Source organism: Hipposideros armiger, unplaced genomic scaffold, assembly GCF_001890085.2.
Source record: "Hipposideros armiger isolate ML-2016 unplaced genomic scaffold, ASM189008v1 scaffold_711, whole genome shotgun sequence".
NCBI classification, from domain to species: Eukaryota; Metazoa; Chordata; class Mammalia; order Chiroptera; family Hipposideridae; genus Hipposideros; species Hipposideros armiger.
The window spans coordinates 227,319-243,637 of NW_017732061.1; the positions used below are offsets into that span (position 1 = coordinate 227,319).

The 16,319-nt window shown below is 38.8% G+C and overlaps 1 pseudogene; it reads right to left on the reverse strand.

Moving 5' to 3' along the window:
• Positions 1–8,803: 8,803 nt before the first annotated feature.
• The window catches only part of LOC109373353 (zinc finger protein 133 pseudogene), a 45,275-nt pseudogene continuing 37,759 nt past the window's right edge, over positions 8,804–16,319 (reverse strand).

Genomic DNA, 16,319 nt, shown 5'->3' on the forward strand with positions numbered 1-16,319 from the left:
TGGGATCCGAACCGGGGCCCTCTGGGGTTCCAAGCCAGCTCTTAACCAATGCACCACTCGGCCGGCCGTAAAATTCTAGACACTTAAAAGCTCTGACTATAAGAAGGCTCTGATCCAGCCCTGAACTAATACAACCAAGTTGAAAATGATAAGCAGAATCACTGAATTTTGTGACCTTTTAAATAACCTTTATTGACTACACTAAATAAATGTCTACGTACACAAAAAGGGTGCCTAGCAGCATTCTGTCATTAAATACATGTTTATTGTAAGTCTGCTCTGTGCCAAGCATTGTGCTAGGCATTGGGACAGCGGCTCAAAGAAAGAATCTGTTTTCTCACAAGGAGACCTGAGTCGGTAGGGAAGACAGGCATTAAATAAGAATAGCTCTTACCTCTAAAGTGTTTCTCAGAGACATTAAAAAACAGGATATGGTTAAGAGCTCGCTCAAGAGTTTGAGCTCTGAGCAACAGCGGTTCAAGTCCTGGCCTGAGGTGAGTTGCGAAAAGGTGGCAGGACGGCTCAGCTAAAAAAAAAACAAAACAAAAAACCAGGATAATCACAGAAAGTATATGAGTATGTTACTGTCTGCCCTTTATTACCTTTTAGTTTCTATTCCAATTCCATTGAGTCAAGTTCAGAATCTTCACAGAAAGCCATGTACACAGCCATTTAAAGATGTCCTGTTACAGTTCCTGGAAATGGACTGGTAGGTGCCTTGGTGGTGCTGTTAGTATATGAAATTCTTGATGACCTGTTACTGAACTGAGAGCAACAGGACAAATTTTAAAATGGAGTTCAAGTTCTCCAAACATGAAAGGCTAATCAGTGGCCCTTTAGTAACTTGTCACTGTGCAAAGGCATGGCATTCAATAAACTCAAGTCACTCTCTGTTGTCTTAAAAGGGCCCAAACTGGATTTCCCAGGTGTCAGTTTCCTGGTAATGGATGGCACTGCTGCAAAAGGGTTTTTCTTCCCTTGTGGCCACTTGCTCAAGCTGTCCATGGGAAGTCACTCACTGCTAGGAAAGACAGTGAGTTCTTCTCAAGAATTCAAGACCCCTAAACTGCACACCTGAGAGCCAGTCTAGCATCTTAAATGATCTCAGTTGTCCCGCCTGTCTGCCTTCAGCTTGGTACACAGAAAACATTTGAGATGTTGTCTTCGTAGGCAGGAAGGAAGAGCCCTCTAACACACACTGCACGCGCACCAGAGTCGATCACAGCACAAAATCCAACCCTATATTCAGAAAAGTGGCCCATTCCTTGTGTGAATTCATTTGTCTTCCTTATCTCATCATTAAAAATTTCCCAGCTTTGGGTTTATAGACAACCACTGTTAAAATGTTATAGCACACATTATCTACCAGATGGAGAGAAAGATTCCTCGGGGGTTTTAAAACACTAAGAAAGGAAAGCGAAAAACAAAGCCATTTATTTGTTGGGAAGCCCTCACAGATGTGTCCATTGGAGGAGAATGTGTAACACTTTTCTGTGTATTTCAACCCCCTAGGGCATATTTTGTATTTAATCCAGCTCATCCTACTCTAGGAAGTTTCAACCTGACCCAGCGTGAATTCCCTAGTGCTCTGTGCTCACGTGGCCCCTCTGGATTTTATCCCAGGAGTGGGTGATAGGACAGGAAAGGGGAGAGAGGAAGGGAGGCTGGGCTTGGAACATCCATCCCTGTCAAACACTGAGTAAGGTTAGCTAGTGTTACCTTCAATAGTCAAGTGGTTTTACCTCAGAAAATTGTCGCAAATGTGACTCCATCAAATCCTCCCAATAACAACAAATACGCATTAGGAACCATTTTACAGAGAAAGAAGAACCCTCCAGGAGGTTAAGTGAGTACAGAAATTGCACGTAAATTTGGGTTTTATTCCACAGTTCATGTTCTTTGCACCATATCTTAACTACTAATAGTCGAGGTTCTAAACAGTTTGAATTTTTCTCTAAGCAATAAGGTAATATATTGATTTTAACCTACATATTTCTAAAGTGCAAGTACAACGTGTGTGTATATTAACCTTCATAATAAGGTGAACATATTTTATCAAAAAATGAAGTATATCTCTCATTATTAGACAATTAAAGCATATGGAAATAATCCGTGTGTGTGTGTGTGTGTGTGTGTGTGTGTGTGTGTGTGTGAGAGAGAGAGAGAGAGAGAGAGAGAGAGAGAGAGAGAGAGAGAGAGAGATTCTATATTTTTTATTAGGCTTTACAATATAAAAACTTCTCAGAGATTTATTTCAACTCCTTATTTTGTAGATGAAGATAGTGAGACTCAGGTTAAGTGATATATAGTTTATTCACCTAATGGGCATAATTGTCACCTAAGTCTGGTCTTCATACTCTATTTCTCTTTCTACCATATTTGAGCCTTTTTATAATCCAGTGAAATATTCAGGGAGGGTCTTATCAACATTTAACATATAGAAAAACATACCTGAGTGAGAGCTGGGGAACAGCTAGTGGACTATCTAGGATTGAAGGTCTGACATGGATTCGCTGATAAATTTTGAATTGTGGTGATGATATTGATATCAGATGTGAATCTATAACATTGGTGTTTCTTCCCAGTTCAATTCTACCATAGTCTTTTGTGGACAATATGTGAATGCTTTTCTTTCTACCTGACTGTCTCAAAGATAAAGGGATGACTATCCTAATTTCCTCATTGCTTTTATGATGGATAAAAATCATTTAGGTCTTAAATGAGGCTGATAAACCATAGTTGATAATATAAACAGTATAAAACCAAAAAAATTCTGGTTATAAGCTATCTACATAGATAACTTATTTAGAAGAAAATTTCCAAAGACCACAATCTGGCTTAGATGAAAGAAAAACCATTTGTACAGACTTTGAATTTTCACTGTAATTATGACGCCAACTTTTTGTTTCCTGCCTTTTTTGTATTGGCAACAAGCCTATCTTTGGGATTGCTTCTCTGGAGGCAGAAATTTCCCCCATGCTGTCAACAGCTGCAGCTTTCCCATATCCCATAAAGTTTAATTTTAGATGGGCAAAACCATCTACATTTTTGCAAAGCTCTTTTTCTGAAGATGGCATAGTAACCTGCTTGGAGTTATCTTTTAAAAAGTTAACTGTGGCTCTAACAAAGCTAATTTTCAGGGGCAATGTGGCAGTATTTACTTTTCATTCATTAACAAATGAGGGATATGCACTTTCAACTTCTAGTTTCTACCCACTCTTACTTCTTCCCAACCTTACCCATGTACATACATGTCTTCTTCATGTGAATGATTCCTAAACCTATTAAAATGTTATTCAAGTATCGTCTTCTCTAGAAGTCATTTATGCCACTCTCTGCTTTTCCTTTACTTCTTGGGAGCCCTCCTCTGGGTTTTCATAAATCACTGGGCTCCTATTAAAATCTCTGCAATCATCAATTTACTGTTCTCTTACAAGACTGCTGCTGGGAGGCAGTACCTTTGATTTTTCTCATTTTATTTTCAGGATCTGGCCCAATACTCCTCTCCTTACAAGACAGAGTAGGTAGGGACTTGATGAATGTCTGTTAGCCAGGAACCCAATGAGTTCATACCATTTGTCACAGTCTGAACTACTCTCTGAAGTAAAGGCAGTGAGGAGGGCTATGCAAATTGCAGTGCAAGAAAAATGCTGTTATTTTGCTGTATATACCTTTGGACACCTTTCCACAAAGCCCAGCCAGTCCTAGAGCTCACGAAGAGTCTGCTGCTTTGACTAGATATGGACTGTTTGTCAACCAAAGAACTCACTCCCTTTAGAGGCACATCATGTCTCATCTTTTTGAGTCAGTTACTATTTACATCCTTAAATATGCCTATACCTAAAGATCTTCAAAGCCACCATACCATCCAGAGTACTATACACACAGTCAGAGACTTTGACACCTCTGAATATAAGCCGACCCAGACATCTGATTATAGAAAATTAAATGGTTTTTCTATCACAGCTGGAGGTATTTTGAGTAAAGCCATTCTGTGACAATCATGTGGAAAACTATGGAAGATATTCCCTGTGTGCAGTAAATGCAGCCCTGGTCTACTGAATCACAACAGAGTATAATAAAACACTTGACGAACATGTTAATTAATTACAGATTATAAAAAATAATGAATTATCTCTCACGCATGATGAATCTTCAGTAGTGGATGTGTGTCTGCTTTAGACAGCCTCTATTTTTTTCTTCTTTATAGCCCTCTCATTTATTTTATCGCAACTGTGTTTTCACTACTGAAAGATTTTTTAGACACAGATTGTAAATAGTAGTTACATCTTCCCAAATATAAGCCTAGCATGACCAATGAGACCAATTAGATGCCCCCTTTCTCAAAATTTGATAATTCAGTAGAAAATGGTTTGGTTTCCATTTGTTCTGAGCAGAAGTACCTTAACTGGATTGTTCCTGCTGTGAAATTTCTGTTTTGGGCCCTATCCCTAACACCTGCACCCTGATGATTCTGAAGCCTGCTTTTCTAGCTTTTTGGCCTTTTTTTAGGGTAATTTTTTTCCCTTTGATCTCCTCTTTCTGGGTTCTGAAGCAACTTGGTCATTTTCAACAACACAAATGAAGACAAAATAGACACAATAAAATATAAAAGTCTACCAAATGAAAGAAGAATTGATGAAATTAAGATACAAATATCCCTTTGGCATTTATTCAATGACTTACATAGTTTTCATTAAATGCAATGTACTCTTTCTTGGAGGTAGAGGTACAGAGCTGACATAACCATAAATTGAATCCTGACCACAGGGAGGTTATGTGATATATAGAACGAACTATCAGGCCTAGTGGGAGATATAAGGCATCCACATAGATGGTTCAATGCATAGTAAGGGGTATGACTATCTGAAAGATCCAGATACATTACTGTGAGAGTTTCAAAGGAAGTAAAATTAGTTGTGGCTTAAGGGTAAGTAATCAGAGTAGTTGTTAAAGGGGAAATAAAACACAGTACACGAGGAGACAGAAAAGTCAAAACTTTGTCAATGCCATAGAAAATGTGCAAAAAAATGTGGAAGTCAGAAAGCATGGAGATGATTCAATCAGTAGGTCATTTAGGCTGGAAAGTCAACTAAGTATAAGGGAGCAGCGGGGAGAGCTCAGAGTCGACTAGGGAAGAGATCATGGAAGGCCATTTCTTTGTAAACAACTAGGAGTCAGCAAGCTTTAGGAAGGTTAGCCTAACAGTTCCATGGAGGATGGATGGGAGGCGTGACAGGAGCTGAGAGTCCTACTGGGAGACCATCATCACTGTCCCTTTGAGATTTACTGAGTGTGAGCTGGTTTTTAAAATTCTGAACATGTTCAGCCTTATAAACAGGGATCACTCTGATTCTCATCCTTTTGTTTTCTTAACAAGAAAAACAGACTCTTTGGGAAATCATTCTATTTTAGAATAACATTCAAACCTTACAGAGAAAATGTTGAAAGTCCATTTGAGTCAGCAGAAAACTGAAAGAATAGGCATTGTTTAAATTTTTTGCAATGTTGATATATATATATATATATATATATATATATATATATATATATATATATATATATATATATATATATATCTTCTATGGATTCTATTCTTAAAAGCACAAAGAATTTTGAAAGACAGGGGTACTTTTCCTCTCTAATTTTATCTCTTTCTCTACCTCTATTACTTGGCCCAGATTTTTAAAAGAAATATTTCCCCTCTTTACAGACAACGTAATAACTTGACCACCAACATACTTAGAAGGTCATTTATATTATGCTTTCTCCTTCAATCCAAAGAATCACACCCAGATAAAGAATTTCTTCCATCACATTAGCCCTAAACATAGGCTATGCTTTCAATGAGCCTCATCGAATCGTTTAGAATTCAGTAGAACATGTTCAGGCACCAAGTCTGGCTGGGAAAAAGACTTCCAGATCTAATTTTAAAAGCCATATGTAGAAAGCCATATCTAGAGAGTGATAGCTGGCTGAGGCATTTTTAAAACTAAAGACATACCACAAAACATGCTAGCTTCCTTATCAGGCACACATCACGCTTTTGCACACGTTATTTCATTATTCTCTTAATAAACAATGGCATTAACAAACATCCTAATGTCAATGGTGCTTTTCCTAGAAGTGTGATGAAAAATCAAAGCATCAAATTAAATGTGAAAGGCCCCACAGGTATTACTAGCAGCCAAGACAATAATAGATCTGTTTAAATGTAACACTAAGAGATTTATGGCATCATATATATTTGGCTTATACAGCTATCAGGGAGAGTGCAATCAAAAATCCTGACAAAATCCCAATTAAGATGCTTCATGTTTGCTCAGGGCAAGGCTTCTAAAATCTCAGTGAGAACTGCTGTTGGCTGACTGGTAACTGTGCACAGGATGTGCCCTGGTGGCGTTTTCCATTTCCTGCCAGCACGGTACAGTGCTTTTTCCCAATGGCTCGTTAATCTGCAAGGGGCTCAATAGGTCTATTACAGAACAGTAACTATTTGCTAAAATGGATTTTAATGAAAACTGGCAGGTATTTGTTTTTACTTAAAGGCCAATATGTCCTAGACAACAGATGCCCAAATCTATTTAGAGAGTACCTGGGAAATATTTCTTCATGTTCTTCTCGCTGTTATTTTTACTGCGAGCAACTCTTGACTTCCCCTAGAGTACAGCCTGCTTTGTGGATGTTACTACATTCATCTTCACAGCATGGTGAACAGGTGTCAACTCTCTCCTGGTTCTGTAGATGGCAAAACAGAGACTCTGAGAGCTTACATGACTTGATCAAGGTCATGAAATGACCTGAAACTGCAGCTGTCCTGAACCTATTAGGTTTCTTATTAATTTAAATGAGGGGCACCAGTTAAGTAGAAAACAGCCGAGGAAAAAGTACTTTTTAAATAACTACTTATGATAATTCTAGTCCACGAGATCTGACAATTAAGTTAGCAAACTTGTTGCAATGATGTTGCTAACCTTTTTTTGATATCAGAGGGATTATTCATTATGAATTTGTACCGACTGAACAGTTAACCAAGTTTACCATTTGGAAGTGCTGAAAAGACTGTGAAAAAGTTAGACAACCTGTAATTTTCTCCAACAATTCATAGTTCTTGCATCACGACAATGCACCAGCTCACACAGCACTGTCTGTGAGGGAGTTTTTAGCCAGTAAACAAATAACTGTATTGGGACACCCACCCTATTCACCTGATCTGGCCCCCAATGACTTCTTTCTTTACCCGAAGATAAAGAAAATATTGAAAGGAAGACATTTTGATGACATTCAGGACATCAAGGGTAATACGATGACAACTCTGATGGCCATTCCAGAAAAAGAGTTCCAAAATTGCTTTGAAGGGTGGACTAGGCACTGGTATAGGTGCACAGCTTCCCAAGGGGAGTACTTCGAAGGTGACCGTAGTGATATTCAGCAATGAGGTATGTAGCACTTTTTCTAAGGTGAGTTCGCGAACTTAATAGTCCAACCTCATATATTATATCCAGCATTTTGAAGTTGACAGGGGATCTTGTCCCCCAACCCAGATATAACAGATAGGGAATCCATTGAAAATGTTTATTTGAGGACCAAATGTCTAGAAAAGAAATTTCTTTATCCAGATTCCTTCTGCTCTTGCTAGAGGAGATGCCAGAGAGAAAAGGTTGCTAGGTAGACATTGTGGAAAATCTTACTACCCACTTCTCATGTATACAATTCCTGATTAACACCACCTATGACTCTCTCTTTTCACATTTTGTTTTCAATTCCAAATGTTGGACTCATAAGGCAGTGTGTATTTGAGCTTAAGCAGAGATCCCAGAGAGGTCCAAATTGAATTATAATATAAAGCTTATAAGGATAACTCCTTATGCATTTGCTGCTCATTTTGTTCCAAACTTTTTCAAGGAAAGTATTCTTAATAAGAATCTTGTATAAAATCACAGGTTTTGTGGTCAGAGTGTGTGTGAGTGAGAGAAATGATGACAAGTAAAATCCTTTAAGTTTCAAAAAGGTTTATTTGAGATAAGCAAAAAAATAGTCATGTAATGTATATTGTCTGTCAAAATGGGGAAAATAGATATATTTTAATAACTCAAAACTGATGTCATTTGTTTTATACACAGTGAACTGAAATTGATTCAGATCATTCTCTGATGTAAAAGTAAAAGAAAAATCGAAAAGGAACACAACATAGCTGCCCAAAACATCTTGATTGTATTATATCACTTGCAGGGTCATTTTCCATAATAAACACTAATCATTCCCTGAAAACTTCACCCATTTTAATCCCAATGCTAGGTGGATCACATCTGGTCAGCCGATTGTTTTTCCACATAATTTGAGGTTAATTAGTGAAAATAGGTCAACCATGAAAATTTATGACTTTTAATGGTCATTGCTCTTTTGGAATTGAACTCACAAAAACTAAGATATTATATCTACTAATTTAGGGGACAGGGTTAGTCTAAATGCACTAGAGAGAGACAGAAGCAGAGAACGAGAGACAGTGAAAGAGAAACAGAAGATTTTTGCTCAGACTAGAAGATGATATAAGTTCTAAAAATTGATTTACAAAAAAGAAAACTATTTAGGCATATGCCTTAAGAGAAAGCAAATATAAATGTTGAATAACTATGGTGTACACCTATAACTAATACAATATTGGATGTTAGCTATATTTTTAATAAAAAGCCTTTTAAAAATAAAAATAATAAAATGCTATAACAAATACATGTTTTTAAAAAACGAGAGAAAGCAAATATCCTGTTTAAAATTTGGAAATAAAATCTTTCAAAATAAGAATCGCAGAAGCATATCAGCATCAGAAACAAGAGGCAGAATTGAAAAGAGTAGTGTGATCTTTATGTAGAGCCCAAAATATGAGAAACAAGACATAAATGTAGTGCCTCTTCATATGGTTGACTAGATCAGGGTTCAGTGACTGGTTTTCCCAGTTCTCAAGAATGAGGAGATGAATAACTTTCAAAGCAATGACTCCCTCCTATTGTTATTTTTATTTTTTCTTTTAATCACTCATTTGAACTTCCATGAAAGTTACCCTTTTCTCTCTGTTAACTGTTGGAGTCTTCTGAGAAAGAAGGTAAGATTAGATGTGCAAGAGATGGTAGGGAAAATCGTGTTTGAGAAAAATGGAATGGAAGTCAGAGAAGGCAGGGAGAGGCATCGGGTTTAGATAGGAAGGAGAGAGAGAAGGGAGGGTGGTTGAGTAGGAAGGCTCTCAGCTGCAGTCCAGTCTAAGAAATGTCCACCAAGCCAGTGGCGGGGGGTGGGGCGTCCTGGGGTCAATGCTAGCCTTAGAGGGATCCAAGTCCCTTAGTCAGATAATTTGGTGGGGGTTTGGGGGGGCGGGAGAGGGACGGCTGTCCTGTGTATCATGTTTAGCAGCATCCCTGACCTCTACCCACTAGATGCCAGTGACAGCCTTCTCATGACAACAAAAGAAAAATGTCTCTAGACATCTCTGAACATCAACTCGGGGTAAAACTGCTTCTATATAATAGTGAAGAACTAGTGCTTTACACAAGTAGGCCTTCTCCTGTCCTTTGGTGAGAGTTAGTATCCCTGATCTTCACCCCTTGGCCATATGCAGTTTCCCCTAAAGCTGTCTTTTCTCCCATGATGCAATGGGACTTAGCGCTTAAACCTTGCCTGCACATCCTGGGAACAGATTTTCTCTATAGCTAGTATGTCCTCTGGCGTCCAACAAGGAGTGATTTCAACCTAAAGGCTTCCTCACACTTCCTGCAAATATACGGCTTTCCTGAGTGTGTCCTCGGATGTGTGCTGAGGGTTGACTTGTCACCAAAGCCCCGCTCACACTCGCTGCACACTTAAGGCTTCTCTCTAGAATGCATCCTCTGTTGTCTTAGGAAGGCAGACTTCTGGCTGAAGCCCCGCCCTCACTCCCTGCACCCAAAGGGCTTTTCCCTGTAGTGGGCAATCTTGTGCCTGGTTAGATTTGCTTTCTGGCTGAAGCCTTGTCCACTCGGTACAAACGTAAGCCTTCTTCCCAGAGTGTGTCCTCTGATGGCTGATGACGTGTGACTGCTGTCTAAAGCCTCGTCCACATTCCCTACACACAAAAGGCTTCTCTCCTGAGTGTGTCCTCAGGTGTGCATCGTGAGTCGACTTATGTCTAAAGCTCCGCCCACACTCTTTGCACACGTAAGGCTTCTCTCCCGAGTGGGTCCTCTGGTGTATCATGAGAGCTGACTTCACACGAAACCGTCGTCCACACTCTGCACACACATAGGGGTTCTCCCCTGAGTGTACCCTCTGATGCGTGTTGAGGTTTGACTTATTACTAAAGCCTCGCCCACACTCCCGACACACAAAAGGCTTCTCTCCTGAGTGTGTCCTCTTGTGTTTAATGAGGTATGACTTCCAACTAAAGCTCCGGCCACATTCATTGCACAAGTGAGGATTCTCCCCTGAAGGAAATCTCTGGTGTTTGCTGAGAGTTGATTTATCTCTAAAAAGCCTCCCACAGTCTTTGCATACATAAGGCTTCTTCCATGAGTGGGTCCTCTGGTGCCTGTTAAGGTTTGACTTATCCCTAAAGGCTCTCCCGCACTCCTGGCACACAAACGGCTTCTCCCCAGAGTGTGTCCTAAGATGTCTGGTGAGAGTTGACTTCTGGCTAAAGCTTTGCCCACACTCTGTGCAGAGATAAGGCTTCTCCCTCGGGTGTGATCTCTTGTGTATGAAGAGAGCTGATTTAGAGCTGAAGCTTCTGCCACACTCACTGCAGAAACAAGGCTTTCCTCCTGAGTGGATCCTCTGATGAATGAAAAGGGCTGGCTTCTGGTTAAAGCCTAGCCCACAGTTCCCACAACTGACTACTTCCAATCCTGAGATTTCTACCCACTTCAATACTTTCCCTGTCTCTAAAGGGTTTGCCTTCTCAGCTGAGCTGAACTTTATTTCCACCACTGTCTTGCCTTCCCTTAAGCTTATGAGCTGTCCTTCAGGTGAGCTGGAGAAAGTCCTTGAAGGAAGCGTCTCCCTTGTCCTCTTGTCCAATGATTGGCAGCCCCGTTCTCTGTCTTCACCTTCCACCCTGTCATTCCAGGAGCTTTTGTAAGAGAGCAGCTGCCGCTGCTCTTTCTCATATGCTGGGCAGAGATCCGTTATTTGGAGAGTTCCCGTAAACAAGCCTGAGCAGCTAGGAAGGTGATGGTCATGTAGCGCCTGCTGACATAACTGCTGATTGCAGAAGTCCAGAGGAGAGGAGGGGTAACATTGAATTTCTGCCTTTGGATCTGCTGAACAGCGGCTGGGTAGATGTTCTCTGTCCTCTCTCCAGGGCTCTTCTCCCTGCTGTAGCAGGATGACAAGTGTTGGTTTGGAAAACAGAATTCCCAAGGAGAACAGGTTGCTATAGTTTTCCAGCATCACGTCCCTGTACAGAGTCCTCTGAGCAGGGCTCAGTAGCTGCCACTCTTCCTGGGAGAAGTCCACGGACACATCATGGAACGACACAAATGCCTCTTCTCTGCTGGGTCTCAAGAGCCCCAAGGCCATTTCTCTGGTCTCCTGAAGGGTCTCCCTGGAGAAAGGTGGACTGTTATCCTTGCCCAGCCTTAGCTGTTGCACAGGAGTAACCCTTGGGGGTGAGTCCATCTGTGGAGCACCCAGGTGCAGAGGCATGTTAGTCTCAGAGGTGCTGATGCTGGTGGAGAAACAATTGTAATGCCTGTCCTGTGGCAGGTACGACAACTGTAAGGAATGATGGGTTACAGGAGCCTGCTACATCACCTATCTTTCTTTTATAAGTTATGTCATTTTAACTTTTACATTAAGGCTACGATCTACTTCAAATTCTTTTTTTGTGTTTGGTGTATGCTAAAGGCCAGTTCGTTTTTATCCAAATGGATATCAAGTTGTTCCAATATTTCTTCAAGAGACTTCTATTTCCCCTTTGAATTACATGGGCACTTTTGTTGAAACCAATGGGTGTATAAGTATTGGGCCTATTTCTTGACTCTATTCTGACATCTGCTCTGTTCTACTAGCTTTTGATGGTGTCTGTATTTGACCTGGAAGGCTTGGCTGTACTTTCGGGTTGGTTTGCTTCACTCCTGGTTTCAAATTCCACAAAATACCGTCCACTGAAATACCATCCTTTGGAGAATGCCTGAGACTAGGTAACTTATCTTTGGAGAATGCCTGAGACTAGGTGACTTATCTTTTACTCACTAGGGCTTTATCCACTGTTTCTCAGTTAAACGAGAGCTGGGGGTGGGGTGAGAGATATAATTGCTTAGCTGAGTTGGGGTTCTTCCAATCTACAGTCCTTTTCAGGATCCCTCACTGTCCCCAGTCTTGGCATGGCAGTCTGAATTCAACCCTGAAATGGCCCCCAGATGAAAATAGCTGCTGCTCTCTCCTCCTCTCTGAGGCACTTGCTTCTCTCTGGAATTCAGTTCATTGAGCTTCTTTATATCCACTGCTCTTCTCTACCTTTATAGAAGAGCATGCTTTTTATTGTATTTTGTCTGTTTTTCTTGTTGTTATCACCGGAAAAAGGTCTTTCTGTTCTTCTATATTCTAACTGGCAGCAGAAGTATTCCTGGCAGGGAAAAAAGAATGAAAGGAATATTTAGAACTGTTTATTAAAAAAAAACAAAAAAAAAAACCTGCATTTGAATCTTTTGTTCTACTAATTACTTTATCTTCTCTTTATCATGGTTATCAAATATCCTCTAATGTTTGTCTTCAGCCATTAAAACTTATCCAAGTTTTTGGAACCATCTTTAAATTTAGCAACATTGTTCTAGAATAAAATGGCAAAGTTTACCTTCTTTTTGTGAACAGTAAAAAAATGGAACAATATAGGACCATATGACAGTCGAAAAACAGGAGTCACCTTAGCAATTTTTTCTGCTCTTATTTTTATTTGATCACTGATTATGTTATCTAAAAAGCTTTCTCAATGACCCTTGAGAAAATCCTTTTCAGTAGAGACTAAAGAATGCAGAAGACCAGAAGTTTGTTTGTTATTTCTCAATTTAAAAGGAGCAGGATATATATAATTTAAATACAAAGAGGGGTGAATAGAAAATGTTATGAATTTTAGAAATCAGATACACTTTTAAAAGTAAGCTAGAGAAATTGTCCCTGTTGGTTTAAGTGATACAGTGAAACTTAAAATGATGATTCAAGAAGCTAACAGCAATAACATTTAATTTGGACATGACACTAGCTATTGATTTACAAGAAGCCTCAGTCTTGGGTTCTACCTAATAACAATTGGACAAGCCCTGTCAAACATGGCTTTATTGGATATACGCATCATTTGAAATGGTTTTTGTTTTTTTAAAGATAGCATTCACTGAGGCGCTCCGACTGGCTTTCAAGGCATAAAAGTCAAGTGAACAGACAATCTGAAGGAAGAAGAGAGTCTCCTTGCCTGTTTTTTAGCTACCTGCAGTTACAATCCCTTTGCAGTGTTCAGCATTCAGACTACACAGGGCAGAGTATTTAAATAACAGCACTTGTCATACAGAAGGGCTGATATAATAATAATAATAATAATAATAATAATAATAATAATAATAATAATAATAATAATGTCTTATGTTTCATGTAGGGGCCAGCAAATAAGTATTACTAATACCAAATATAAGATATCATTCAAGAATCTATATTCCCACTCTAGAATCTTTTATGGGTAATATGAAATAATGAAATATATATTCTCAGCATTTGGTCTTCATAGAATCAATATAAGTTCAGCAAGATGATTTCCAAAATACGAGTTGCTTCAAGTTACAAATCTGGGATAAAGGGAGTTCAATGGTCCAATATGTTTGAGAGTCAGAAACTTCAATATACCTCAAGTATACAATATACCTTCAAGTATACAATACACCTTCAAGTATACAATATACCTTCAAGTATACCTCCAGTATAAGTTTCCTCTCAAGCTCCAAGACGGGGACAAGATGGGATGTAGTCTTTCTGAAACTTATTTGATTAAAAAAATCATTTTCCTTTCCTAAGAATACATTACAGGTTAATTACACTGAAAAAAAATGTTTCAGAAAAGTCTGGCCTAATTTTAGTAAGACTCATATGCTCTGTGTTTTCTCCCAAAGCCCTGCAAGATATGGAGTTCCTTTTATCCAAAAATACAATAAAAATGTCCAAAAGCGAGTGCTTTGTTGCATTCATAGCTCTTTAAAAATTGTAATGCTAGTTGGAACATTTGTTTGATAAGAAGTAACCAGAGGAACCTCAGATATATGGAGGAAAGTGTATAGTACAGCGTTTATAAGAGACTGGTCTTTGTCCTTGCTTAGTGCTCATGGGAGGTAAGTTATTAAACTGTGGCATTTTCTTCCCCCATTTCCTAGGTACACCATGCTGCAGACCCTTGTTTTGTGGTAGTGTTGTGATGTGTGTGTTAACAATGTCAATGTATGCCTATATGTGTATTTGTGTGTTATTTTAGAATCTTTGATGAGTCTAAACAGTGAGTTCCACAAGAGAAAAGACCAGCTGTTACCATTTTTGTTTTTGAAACCCATAACTGTGCCTGTAACAAAGAAGAGCTTCAAAATAAACAGTATTTAAACTACTTCATCTAGATCCTTTCATATAAATATGCTTTGCATTCTACAGTTTGTCAGGTCATTTATATATGACATGTAATATAACTCAATAAATATTTATTAAGTGCCTAATATGATCAGGCAATAGGCTAAGTGCTAAGGCACTTTTTATTACCACTGTCCATTTATCAAGGAGCTCAGAAAATTGGAGCACAATTTACTTTCCTAGTATGGAGGTAGTTTGAGTTTTGCAACTTCAATTAAGAGACCTAAACAACTGTGAAAAAGCTACTAGTGCAATAGCACTGAGGTTACTGAACGATCTCTGCTTGATCAAGAAAAATTAAGATGTTTATTCACCCTTAACCACCAAGAGAACAATATATCAGAGATATAATTACTGAACGAATAGAGATGTGTGGTCTTTCCAGGTGAACAATAACAAATGAATGTCAATTTCAGTACAAGGCTTAGGGTTTAAATATAAATAGCACCTTCCCAATATTTCAGGTACTAGATGATATATGGATATTGCACTAGAATTGCAGCAATAGGACTAGGGTGGGCAGTGACGAGGCTGGGAATAAAAATAAGACCATATGAGAGATGAGGGTATGAGTGGAGGTGGAAGTAGGTTAAGGTAGATCAAATTGCAAATGAGTAAAAGTGAAAGAAAATAAAAGAGTCAAATCAGTGTTCCCATTCTAATCACAGTGCATCAGCAGTGGAATGAAGTCAAATAATATTTAAGAACAAGTCCTAAGGACCCTGGACAAAGATCCTTGCAACACTAACACACAGTACTTTCTATGTGAAATCTGCTATTCTAAATTTTCTATATAAAATTATATTACACATACTGTATATGTGTATATGTATATGTGTGTATACACATATACATGTGTGTTTACTTATAATACGAGGTAGATAACTATCATTTTCTCCATCTGAGGGACAAGGAACTGAAGCATGGTAAGGTTAAGTCGCTTCTCAGGGCCTTAGAACAAAAAACAGAGCTAAGGATTCAAACAAAGCAATCTGGTTACAGAGTCTGAGCCCTAATCAAATGATGTACTATTTCCCTTAATATAATCCCCTAATATGGATGGGCCCGGATCATTGTATAAGAAACTGAGCCCATAGACAGAGCCTAGAATAGGGAGACAGAGTAAGCCATTTCCTAATAATTAGCTAAGAAATTATAACTTGTTTGATTATGTGCTTGTTTTAATTTTGAATTGATATAGTAATAGCCCTGTATCTATAGGAATAAATAGTCTATACAGTGTCTTTTAAGGAGGTTTGCTTAAATTTTTTCCTGCTAATTGTAACAGGAGGCTCATAAGCAAGGACAGAAGATGGCCAAGCGTTGGCCACAGAGGATTACAAGAAAGCACACTCAGCACCCTCCTTCACACATTATTGCCCGAGGTCCTTAATCAAATCAGAGAAATGACTGCTGATGGTCAGACTTCTCAAATGCTCTCACCTCCTCCCCACACGTCAACTATAAGCCTGTGGGAAGGATTTGCACTAGTTTCACATATTTCTTTTCCACTATCTGGTAAACTGACTGATAAATAAATGATAAGGACATTAATAAAAATGTATACACCTTAGTATAACAACAGAGTCAGAACTAGAACACTGAATCAATCTCTTACCTGAATCAGAAAACACATTTTTGCTAGAACTATGTTTCATATATATATATATATATATATATATATATATATATATATA